This window comes from Palaemon carinicauda, chromosome 30, assembly GCF_036898095.1.
Source record: "Palaemon carinicauda isolate YSFRI2023 chromosome 30, ASM3689809v2, whole genome shotgun sequence".
Taxonomy (NCBI): Eukaryota; Metazoa; Arthropoda; class Malacostraca; order Decapoda; family Palaemonidae; genus Palaemon; species Palaemon carinicauda.
In genome coordinates, this window is record NC_090754.1 from 43,849,803 (window position 1) to 43,863,696 (window position 13,894).

The 13,894-nt window shown below is 31.6% G+C and overlaps 1 long non-coding RNA gene across 1 annotated transcript in view; it reads right to left on the reverse strand.

Moving 5' to 3' along the window:
- Positions 1 to 13,894, reverse strand: part of LOC137623767 (uncharacterized) — a 343,355-nt gene that overhangs the window by 259,759 nt on the left and 69,702 nt on the right. The gene's annotated exons all lie outside the window — the stretch shown is intronic.

Genomic DNA, 13,894 nt, shown 5'->3' on the forward strand with positions numbered 1-13,894 from the left:
TTTTGCATATCAACAAAAGTTTAAACAAAAATAAACACTTTTAAATAGAAAATGCAATACTATCAGCAATAGTGTCAAGAATGTTAAGATGGGAATAAAGACAATATGAAAAAAATAATATCTATTTTAAAATGAATACTTTTTTAGTATAGCAATCATCTTTAACATCCATGCAATATAGCTTGAGTCGATGATGCGCTGATACAAGAAGAGAAATTGATGTCTAGTCGTAATTTTAGTATATATGTACAATAAAAGCACTGTAAAATCTATGAAATTCGTCTTTTCTACTAAATACACCTTATCTAGTTAAGATGAGAAGAAAAATCCCTTTTCGTTTTTTATTTCATGTCGGCTACCTTCCAAAAAGGGGAAAGTTGTACAACTAGTAACATTGCACTTCGTTATATTACTAATCATTACATTAGTAATGCCCCTTATTCAGAAAATCATCAATATTGTTAGAAAAGATAACTAGAATAAATGAAACAAAATATAAAAGAGTTTTCAGTGTATAGAAATGCTATGCAAACATCCCGAGTTATTACATATTTAAGTAAGCACTGTTCACTATCCATTTAATGTCATACACTAAAAACTGACTCTTGTTCACTTCAGTGAATCACCGCACTAAACTTCCATTAACTCGATTAATGTACAATGTCACAATAATACACTTATATGGAACTCTGGTTGCATATGTACCATGCTTGTAAGTACTTTATTAGCTATGTATGTTTGCTATTGCAGTGCTCTCTTGTGAAAATCTTAAAAAAATTGAAAATAAAACTCTGTAGCATTTCAAGTTTGTAACAATAAAAAATCCCTCAGCTTTCACAACCTTACATTGTGCAGGTTTACAAACTCATCCTAGGAGAGAGAGAGAGAGAGAGAGAGAGAGAGAGAGAGAGAGAGAGAGAGAGAGAGAGAGAGAGAGAGAGAGAGAGAGAGAGAGATAGTCTTCCTGCATTTTACTTTCCGCCGTAAATAAGTAAACTGCAGTTTCCGAAAGTGAGAAATGAAAATTTTTTTGAACGTTAATTGATGATGAGCAATCAGGGTTGATAAAGAATACAGTGGCACTTTTCTCAAGAAAATAAAAGCAGTTTTCTCTTCAATGAAGAAGTTTGCACAACAGCTGACTTTTACCGAAGAAATTTATAGGACGGAATCGAAGCTTTTATTGGTTCTCTTATGAGAGAGAGAGAGAGAGAGAGAGAGAGAGAGAGAGAGAGAGAGAGAGAGAGAGAGAGAGAGAGAGAGAGAGAGAGAGAATGTGGAGCTGTCAAACTTTTTAGTTTGATAAATCAGATGGCAATTTTACCCTTCCATCAACCTATCCCATTTCGCTAAGTGATAAACGTTTCAGAGTTCGAAAGAGTAATTATTTTTAACCTTATCTTCTTCTATGGACACATGAACTCAAGTAAGTATATACTTTTCCTATATAATAGCAATAAAAAAAATATAATTATGTATATTTATATATATACGTAAATTTAAATGGAAAAACTTGTAAGTAGGAATAGGACTAGGAGTTTGCTCAAAATTTTTGTCAATGGGAAAGGTTTCGAAATTGACTGCTGTACATAATAAGAAAGTCTCTCTCTCTCTCTCTCTCTCTCTCTCTCTCTCTCTCTCTCTCTCTCTCTCTCTCTCCTACTGTACCTTTAGTCATCCAATGAAGTTCTGCTATAAGCAGATAGCGTCGTCAACTAAGAAAAATCTCTTCTTTTTATCCAAAAAAAGGGAGCATCTTCTACTATTATTTTGTGCTTCATGAAGATTCGGAAGTCAAGGCAGTTTTTACTTGGGGATGGTCCATCAAACATTAAAAATTCTACAATAAAAAGATTTACTAACATGTAGGCAAACGTGCAGTATTATTGCACAATTTACTTCAAAAATACATTTCTCTCAATCATAAAAAATAACATGATTATTATTACAACCTTTGATTAACTGTTCAGAACTTTCCTATAACGCATTTTATTGAAGAAAAAAAGGATATATGAAAAGGTATTGGACCATTGTTAGTTCCCAACTCAAAGTAAAGTATAGTGTGTTTCCTTTTCTTTGTCTGATATTATTAACAGTTACATATCAATGTTGTGTACAAATTATATTAGTTTCTTTACTCGTGAATGGTTACATATCCCTTACTACCAGCTATTCCTTTTCCGTTGTAGATAGAGTTCCGTGCGTAAAAGAAAAATTATTCATACACAATATGGATATTTGGTCTTTCAAAATGTTAGCTAAAACAGTCTCACGGTAACATTTCAAACGACATTAGTAAGTGTTTATATTAGGCTTCAATAAATCAAAGTGTTACATTGGACTTAATAAAGAAAAATTCTATCCCTCTTTAACACTAAATAATGTGAGAGGATCAATGCAAAGGAAGAGATAATTAAGCGAGCTATTGATATATTATTTTAAGTTAAACTAATATATACTTCTTATCACGAACAAACAAAATCTTATACATTATAACAATTGTCAGGTAACTGAGTTAATAAGAATGAGCATGTTAATGCACATGAATAATTTAATTATAGAATTAAAGTGGATATAAGAGGCAATATACTGTATATTCATAACCATTATCTAATTCCGCCGAAAATTACATTGCACCTTGTAGAGTACTGTACTGTGTGGTACAATGAATGATGTAAAATTAGCCTCCCATGTAAGGAATAAATGTTAATTTCTTCTTTATGAAATACATTCATCAGTGTAATGTTTAAATTTTCCTTTCCTGCACTTTCATATTAGTTAGAGAAGTTCATTTTATTAAACATGAGAAGTTAATGTTTCACGCTCCAAGCAAACCACCATAGAAAAGAGCAAATTTAAATAAAAGATTTGATGCTTAGGTTTATAGCAAGCGATATATTTTAGAATACAATAATTTGGGTATGTGATGGAAAAAGTAAAATTCTTGCTAAACCATTCAATTAATTCTGCACCAGTTACATGTCGTTCTCTCTAACATCGAAAGAGTCTAACAAACTGAAGGGTAATAACAAGGTATGGCCAGATCACTCAGTTGTAAAGCAAAAAACCCAAATAAATTGACTCATGTTGTACACTTTAACCTCTGATTTATTTGGAAAAAATAAAGAGGAATTGAATGAATTTTTGAGTAAAAAGTTATGTAGGCAATGTATGTGTATGAAAAACAAAGGATCGTAAAAAAGGGGGGTTTGTATAGTTTTAGAAATATGTACTGCGGTTATAGAAAATATCCCAGTTTTAGTGGTTATAACCAGGCTCATTTCAAAGAACTGCTATAATTCTTTATTTAATATAAGATGTACATTGTTTTCCTAGTCAACGATATTACACACAAAAAAATGTTACTAATAAAAATTAACTTCTGCCAGTTTTTTCTTAGGCAATTTCAAAAGTAATCGTAATATCATTGGTTCAGCAATTATGATTGGCTGAAGAGAAGAGAAATCATTGGGATAGAAGATACAAAATATCAAATAAGAGAGGAAAACGGGCGAGATTAGTAGGTCACATAGTAGTGTTTAGATCCCTGTGCTTTCTATTGGAATATTAATAGATTTTAAAAAGACAAAAATATTGGGTTCTTTAGAATTAGTGAATAATAAAAGTACAATATAATGAGATTATAAGTTTATAAAAAGAGAGAGAGAGAGAGAGAGAGAGAGAGAGAGAGAGAGAGAGAGAGAGAGAGAGAGAGAGAGAGAGAGAGAGAGAGAGAGAGATTTACTATTTCTGATAGGCAAGGTAAATTTTAACGCAGAACATCTATAACGGAGATTTTAGCATTAAGGAGAAAATGTCCTCAAAACGAATTGTCGAGAACATTTTGTTAAAATTAAACTATATATAATATTTTGCACTTTCTATGCATGACGGCCTTGGATTGATTATTAAACAACATCCAATCCATTCAAGGTTTATATACATATTCTATCACCATATTACCTATATGTCTATTTATTATGCTTGTGTTAGATATACATATATAATAAAACACACATACTATTATATATATATATATATATATATATATATATATATATATATATATATATATATATATATATATATATATATATACATGTATATACATATATATATTTTTACAAATGTTATATATACATATGTGTGTATATATATGTTATATATACATGAGTATATATATATATATATATATATATATATATATATATATATATGTGTGTGTGTGTGTGTGTGTGTGTGTGTGTGTGTGTAAATATAAAGACTTAACCCACTAGACACGTACATCTTCCTCTAGGACAAATTGTTAGTCAAACAAAAAATCCAAGAAGAAAATGACTCGAATGTTGAATATAAAATTGGTTCTCGAATAACAAAACAGCATCAATGTTGACCTTGCTAAACAAAGAGATAGATGCCCAGTACATCGCATCTAAGGCATCTCAATCTCAGCCTGGCTTTAACTCTTGCTCTCTTTCCACGAACAGAAAACCCCTGTAAAGATTGTATTCTTTTTTTCAGCGATTTTATTTCAGATAAGCCATGGTGGATTCCAAGAAAATAAGAGAATGCAGTCAATGTAAAAACACAGCTATCTTGTATGATTTTAAAAGGAGGGGGAGTCCACTTCCAAACCACACCCAGCATCCTCTTCGTCTCCATCACCACCTTCGCTTACATCACATCTTTATATTCAACGTAAATTGAGACAAATTTTAATATATTTCATATATTTGCGTCGTTTGTGTTGTATTTGTGTATGGTTTCATTTGCTTAAGGAAGTATTAGAATGTAAAACTATACAAAATGGGTAAATTTCTGAGTTTTGAATGAATTAACCTACGTTCCATTCATTCCATGGAAAAAGTTTTATTATCTGTTCAAAGAAAAATCGAGAGCATTCAATCCACTGTAAGAGTGGGGATACTATTATTATTAGTAGTTGTAGTATTATCATTACTAGCTAAGCTAATACCCTAGCCGGAAAAGCATGATGCTTTAAGCTGCAGGACTCCAACTGGGAAAAATAACCCAGCGAAGAAAGGAAATCAGGGAATAATAAACTACAAGAGAAGTACTAAATAAAATAGTATATTTTAAGAATAGAAATAACAATAGAATAGATCTTTCATACAAACTATAAAAAACTTTAAAAAAAATAAAGGAAGAGAAATAAGAGCGAATAGTGTCCCCGAGAGTATCCTCAAGCAAGAGAACTCTACCTCCAGACAGTGGAAGACCATTAACCCGTTAAGCGAAGAAAAATTGTTTAGTAATCTCAGTGTTGTCATGAGTATGAGGTTAGAGGAGAATAAGCTAGTATATTTGGTGTATGCGTAGGCAACAGAAAACAGAAAAATTATCAATACCAGAAAGAGGGATCCAATGTAGTACTGTCTGGGCATCAAAGGACCCAATAAGCTCTAGTGGTAGTATCTCAAGGGATGGCTAGTGTTCTATATATCTATAAATATACATATATTTATATATAAACATGTATAGATATACACTGCATAGATACATACATAATATAATCGTATAAATATATCTATTCCCATAAACAAACACACACACATGTATATATATATATATATATATATATATATATATATATATATATATATATATATATATATATATATATATATATATATATATATATATATATATATATAAAACACAACAATAGAGCATTTTCTAGCCCACTGCAGAAAAAAGGCCTCAGACATGTCCTTATTCATTTATGGGGTTTGGGCAGTTTTCATCACCAAGCTTGTCAACTGTGGATTGGTGATGGTGGGAAACTTTTGTCTGATTGCCCATGGCAAATCAACCTAGTATAGATAGCCTTGACTAGTACATCTTTGTTGAGTGGAGATACCTGAACGTGAGAAAAGGGTTTGTGTGTATACCCTTGAGATATATACGTTATATAAATACATTATATATATATATATATATATATATATATATATATATATATATACATATATATGTATATATATGTATATATATATATATATATATATATATATATATATATATATATATATATATATATATATATATATATATATATATATATATATATATATATATATATATATATATATATAGTAAATCTTCCTTTACTGCTAATTTGACTATACACTATTGAACTTATGATGAGGTGAAATTATCAAACCTCCAACCAATACTGTCAATGGCTCGCCTGCTAGACACTGAACAGAGAAGGCTGTATGTGTTGTGTACTGTGCGAGGTTGCTGTTAAGTTATAACAGAGAGATGAGATGAATGTAACAATTTATTTCAACAGGAAACAAGTTTGTATACAAGCATTTCCAAACAAGAATGTCCCAAAAAATTCAAACTGACTAATGTGTGAAAAGGCAAGCTTAAACACGTTGTTATCAGTGCAGGGGAAGAGTGACATATACAATAAAAGGAAATCCTATTACATTATTGTACGAGCATGTGTTAAACCTGTGCAGTATACAGCTCCCCCCCCCCCCTTAAAAAGGCATACATGTAATTTAGGGTGGCCTTATCTTGGGAGGACTTAGTAATCCAGTTCTGTCTGCATATTCAGAAGCCTGTAATCCACACAATGGTGCAGAAAGCCATCTCTCTAGGAACGATGAGTAAGGGCAACGACAGAGGGCTGAAGCCTTTTGGCAAAGGCACATTTTTTCCATTTTGGCGAACATTTGTTTAGCGGCTGACAAACAATCCAGTGCCAGATGCCTGAATATGGTGAACACTGAGGGCCCCGTTGTCTTGATATGGTGATAAATACCATGTTTGGCGGGAACTGTGGGCGTTTGGTGAAACTCTGGATGGAAGACTTCCAGGTACAATGGGATGAGATGGGCGTAGCCATCTATAGGTGCACTGATTTCGAGAATGGGGTGGGTTGAACAGGTGTTGACGAGTAGCAGTCTGTGTTGACTAACCGTTGATGAGCAACATCAACTAGGAGGTGGAAATGAGAGAAGAAATCCACACCAATACTTGGCAATGTGATGTTAGCAACAAGAAACTTTCAATGATATTTGGCACTCCTAAAAGATCATGCGAGGGTCTTGTACCTTGTAACCGTGGGTGGGGATCGTAGATCCGTTGGCAGCTACCAGACGGACTTCGCCAAGCTTAAAATGACCACTGTGTCCTGAACACTGACTTTGGTAGAAGAAAACCGCAAGTACCAACGTCTACCAAAAATCACACGCCCATACCAAGATTATGTAAAAAGAAAAAATTAGTGATAGGGGAAGCCACCGCCACAAGCGATGGCATAATTATCAGTTTTTTGACTATTGACAATCATTTGCACATTTCTTTGCAGCAGCCCGAATCTGGAGTGGTAGTAGCATCACTGAGGCCGATGGACGTCAGTAAGTGGCTGAAAAGGTTATCAGTTGGGGCATGAGTGAGAGGTGGCATATGTGGGTCCTGGGCTGTTTTATTGCCACTCCAGCATGTCACGGGATGGGCATCTGTGTCCTGCCGCAGTATCGTCACCTTAGGTCGATGTTGTATAGTTGTCCTCTTTTAGAGGTGTTGATTAAGGTCTTGATGGTGGTGAAATGGCTGTCCATATATATGGGCATCAACTTTGGTTTTCAAGTCCTTCATGGGCTAAATATCGACAATGGGGATGGCAGCGTGTACAGGTTCAGGTAAGCGTTGTACCCAGAGGGTGCGAAGTAGGTTCACCTCCTGAGTAGATCTGTTCGTGGCAGGTTGCAAGCGAGCAATACCGGTCATTTCCTTTAGGGTGGGCGAAGGCTTTTAGTTGAGAAAGCTGATAAGCTTGGCTATAAAAGCAGCTGGCGACAAAGAGTACTGCTCCAGGAGATATGTTTTGAGGCATCATACGCTATTGGGGTCACCCCTTGGTCACAAAACCAATCAGAGATTTCCAAGAAAGTGTCTTACGGGATCTCCGTGAATACATATTCTGCTTTGGTACATAGCTAGTCACGCCCTTGATGCGAAACTGAACCTCAGCGTGCTGAAACTAAGCGAATGCCTTTGTACTGGTGAGGGGTTGTAGTTTCATTATGTGGCGTGTATTGAGGAGTCGAGTCAGGGTCGGAGGGCGTCATCATCAAACAGTAAGACACAGCAGTGAAAGGGAAGGTGGGAGGCAGCTGGTCCTCCGACGTTCACCAATTGTGCAAAGTTGCTGTTAGGTTATAAAAGAGAGACAAAATGAATGCAGTAAACTTTATTTGAATAGATAACAATCTTATATACGAGCAGTTCCAAGCACAAATGTTCTGTTATCAGTGCGGTGGGAGAGCGAGGTATTAAAAAGAAAAAAAAAAAACCCTGTCACTGCTTACAAGCGCGTACAGGATGCCCACGATTTGTCTTGTATCGCTCCCTCAGTGACTGGGTGTGATAGTGTTATTCATATTAAAAAACTATCCATTGATGAATAGCATAAGACTTGGCACCAAATAGAAGCTTACAACATTGGAAATTTAAAGGGCACTGAACTTTGATTTTTTTTTTTTTAAAAGCCAACAAATAATAGAAGCATTGTGACCGTCAATCTAATTGTGTTTGATAATAAAGATTAAATTACCTCTATTTTAAGTACATATCTTTACCTAGATTGACTTTCAATAGAGAAAATTGTGATATGTAAAAACATCGACAGGAAACAAACTGCTAATGGGCATACATTCCAAGTAACAATAGAAGAAGCTGGCTAACTATAGGTATGAATTGTTACATAACGTCTTTCATATACAAGAACTAGCAATGTTTGACTTCAACCATATTCCTAAACCATATTCCTAAAATGCTGCCATAGGATACGAGATTACTGCTTTGATTATGTAATTTAATCATTATTCAAAACTCTACCTACAGGTGAATTACCTTACAGACAAAGTAATAGATGTTTATAATAGCACACTTTAAATAAAAAAAAAAATAAATTATAAATCCATTAAAATGAGCATTTTGCTCTTGAACTGCACTTTCAAAATGGCACTGTGACACATTAAGCTAATAATTTTTCTCTATTGAAATTAAAGGATAACAGTCAGTTATGATGATACTGTAAAATGAAAAAAATTCTCACAGCTAGTTGACATTCTGATAGCTCCGAATTCAGTAATTAAGAATTAAGTCATACTTTAATGAATACGGATAGACCAGAGATTATCGGTCAAACGTCGATGGCTGTCAAAGACAATTTACATACGATATCGTTAGTCACTGCATTATAAATAATTCAACCGAGGCCCGGAGGCTTGGCCTTCGTCAAGGAATTTTATGCTGAATTTTTAATAGGCAGACAAACACTGAAAATACCAGAAAACTCTTGATAATCATTATTTATCTACATCTAAACACTACGTTTTTCCCTTCCAAACAGTAGTATTGTCATCAGTAGATATTTGCCTAACAATTTGAAAGGCCTTTGATGGCTTTTTATGCGGACTTTATTAAAAATAAACCATTAGAATTCAAAAATAGAGAAAAAAATTGCTCTCCCGTCTAATTCAACGTTGTTACTGATATAAAAAGATTTTATATTAATTATTCATTACTTCTCATAGAGTTTATTTTTTCCTAATTTCCTTTCCTCACTTGGCTTTTTTTTCTTGTTGGAGCCCTTGGGTTTACAGAAAACTGCTTTTTCAGCTAGGGATGTAACCTAGCTAGTAATTACAATGAGAATAATGTTTGTCATTTAGCCTAATTGAACTGATATTTCCCTGCCTTAAAAAACTACCAAGTTATATAAACAAATTTGTGTAGTACATTAATCCCAAACCTCACACCACGTAAGCCAGTATCTACATGTTAATACAGAATATGACTCAAACTAAAATACTGTCGATTAAATTTGAATTTTAATAGCCAGTATGCTGCTATTTTCCCCATTTGCAAACATGAATTATCCACTCAACGGTCCCAAAGATTTTATACGACAATCAATGCCTAATGCAAATATGCATACTTTTATCAAAGGTACAGGGTTACTTTCATCAAAATTCCAATTTCTTCCTTAAAACGTACCATTACCTGTAAAGAAATCTAGAAATAAGAGCTGAAAAAATACTTCGACTAAACGAGAGAAAACATGAAGAACATCTATTCCTGACAATGAAGAGCATGAAAGAAACATGGGTTTTTGTATGTTACACAAGTATTAATAGACAACAGACCTATCTTTGATATGGAAACATGAGTGGAGCGTGGCCTTTGAACAAATTTGCATACACCTGCTGCTGCAGTTCCAACACCAGCATCATAAATGAAAATCTATCCTGGCGATAAGCTTCAAACAGATTCACCTTTAGCACAAAAGACACAAAAAATGTATGCTTATGTAAGCTACGCTAATCTCCCTATAAAGAAACACTTTAAAGTGATACTGAATATCCAACTATGCAATGCTGCTCTTTGAGAAACAATCTCTTCAACGCCTTTGCATTATACATTGAATTTATGAAGAAATATGGATAGACCAAAAATGAGGCTTTAAGCTAATGATTCCGATGAATGTTCTCTGGTTACAATTCTACATATATATATATATATATATATATATATATATATATATATATATATATATATATAGATATATATATATATATATATATATATATATATATATATATATTATATATATATATATATATTATTACTTACTAAGCTACAACCCTAGTTGAAAAAGCAGGATGCTCTAAGCCCAGAGGCTCCAACAGAGAAAATAGCCCAGTAAGGAAAGGAAACAACGAAAAATAAAATATTTTAAGAACAGTAACAATATTAAAATAAATATCTCCTAAATAAACTATAAAACTTTTAACAAAACAAGAGGAAGAGAAATAAGATAGAATAATGTGCCAGAGTGTACTCTCGAGCAAGAGAACTCTAACCCAAGACAGTGGAAGACCATGGTACAAAAACTATGGCACTACCCAAGAGCTAGGGCTGCATTCTACATGGTTAGGGTAACAAGTCCCATTAATTTGGTTTAACATGATTAACACCAATCGTTCCCTAACTAAATCAAGAACTGCTATTTTGATACCTCTCCTGGTTTGTAATCATTAAACGTGTGTAGATTTACCCAAAAAAAGGTTTCTACTTAAACAGGTATTTATAAGCAATACATTTAAATTAAAAAAGGTAATTGTTTTATGACCCCTATACGCAAATTCACAAATTTCCCGAATTGTTTGTTTATCCCGTCAAAAGAAAAAGTATTGATTCAAATACTTCCTGACCGATCTTGTGATACTAAGATAAATATTTTTCTGTATGTTCCTTGATTTTCCCCCAACAACCCTCTTTAAACCAAACAAATTATCTGCCTTGGTACTTTGACCCAAAGAAGTGTTTGAATAACCGAAAATCTTCTAACTATCTATACACATAATCAAGTAAATTGGGTCTATAACACAAAGTTTACAAACTTAAATATATATATATATATATATGTATATATATATATATATATATATATATATATATATATATATATATATATATATATATATATATATATATTAATAAAAATTGCTAACTCATCCATCATGGTTTTTACTGTTTATAGCGTACAAAAATATTTTGCTTTAAATCTGAAGTATCATGCCCAAAAAGCCACCAAAATTTTCAACTCTTATATGGGAGTATTAACTCGCATGATACAGGTGACCACGATATCAGCTGTGTGGTTATATTAAAGAGACAGCTTGAATCTTCTACCAAAAGTACGAGATTCCTGTACTATTTGAAGCAATTAAGAAAAAGGAAAAAACGGAACAAATAACACTTTCAAAAACTAATAGGTTTCCATTGCAACAGATGTTTAGAAGATGATTACTAGAGCGAAATTGCTAACAGTAATACACATACCGATAATACAGGTAAACAAGAACAAAGCCATTTACGGAAAATAAAAGATGAAATAGGATAGGAATATGAACAATTTCAGAACTCTAATTAGATATCATAATAATCATTACTAGCCAAACGACAACCACTTATTGGAACACCAAAATGCTAGGGCCATGACGTCCAACAAAGGAAAGCAGCCCAGTGAAGAAAAGAAATAGATAAGTACTGAATAAACTATCAAAGAGAAATAATGAAGAATTATTAAATCGTTAAATAAATTAATATTATATAAACCATGAAATTCTTCAAAAGAAAAACATCTGAAATAACTTTGAACTTCTGAAGTTCTATAGATTCACCCATCAGATTAGGAAGACCATTCCACAATCTGGTCACAGTTGGAACAAAATTTATAAAATACCATGTCTTATTGAGTCATATGATGTTAGAATTAATTGCAATAACCCCAAAAAACTTACTGTACAATGGTGCCAGAGAATAATATTCACATCAAGGATACAGCGTTTAAGAGACCACACTTTTTAGTGGATAATGTAATCTGAAAATTCCAAGCATCAGACCACTAATAAAAATGCGTGTGTGTGTGTATATATATATATATATATATATATATATATATATATATATATATATATATATATATATATATATATATATATATATATATATACTGTATATATATATATATAAATATATGTATGTATATATATATATATATATATATATATATATATATATATATATATATACTGTATATATATATAAATATATGTATGTATATATATATATATATATATATATATATATATATACACATATATATACACACACACACATATATATATATATATATATATATATATATATATATATATATAAATATAAATATATATATATATATATATATATATTTATATATTTATATATATATATATATATATATATATATATATATATATATATATATATATATATATATATATATATATATGGGAGGATTACAGATGAAGGTACTGAATGGTGTGTAGCAGGGTGCAAAAACATCATTAATGATATATATATATATATATATATATATATATATATATATATATATATATATATATATATATATATATATATATATAGTATACAGTATATATATATATATATATATATATATATATATATATATATATATATATATATATATATATATATATACACATACACACAGTATAGATATATATATATATATATATATATATATATATATATATATATATATATATATATATATATATATATACAGTAATTATATATATAAAGATAATTATCTTAAATTTAGTAGTAATAATAAAAAATAAAACAAATTAAGCAGAAAATTGACAACTTTTAAAAAGCGATTTATGCGCTCTCCATATTACAACTACCATAAAAACCTGTACAAGGCGTCAGAGTTAAGCTATTGGTATATTTCTTCAGAGGACGTAACGGTATATTAAGAAAGACATATATTAGAAAAGTTTCGAAGAAATGTGGCATTAGGAAGTAGAAACAACAAATGACTCAATATGTGTCTGGAGCAATTGTGTACAGGTGGAGAACACACGCGGTGTACTTGAGCGGACAAAAGGGTGACGCAAATAGGGTACTTACGTAACGAAACTAATGGAAAGACAGAAGGGAAAAGGAATTTATCCATGCAGCAAAAGGGAAACAAAGGGTATTAGTAATATGTGCTTACATAAACCGACAAAAGGTAGGGTATAAGTTAAAGTATATGCTGCGTTTAAGAAAGTAAAACACTTAACACTATATCGGAATACGTGGTTATATCAAATCTATTTACAAATTAACAAGATAAACAACACAACGATAAAATGAAAAACAATATATATTTAGCTGAATAGCTCTTAACAGTATATCGGAATAAGTGGTTATATCAAATCCTTTTACAAATTAAAGAGACAAACAACACCACAATAAAATGAAAAAATTATACTTATCTGATTGGTAGAGC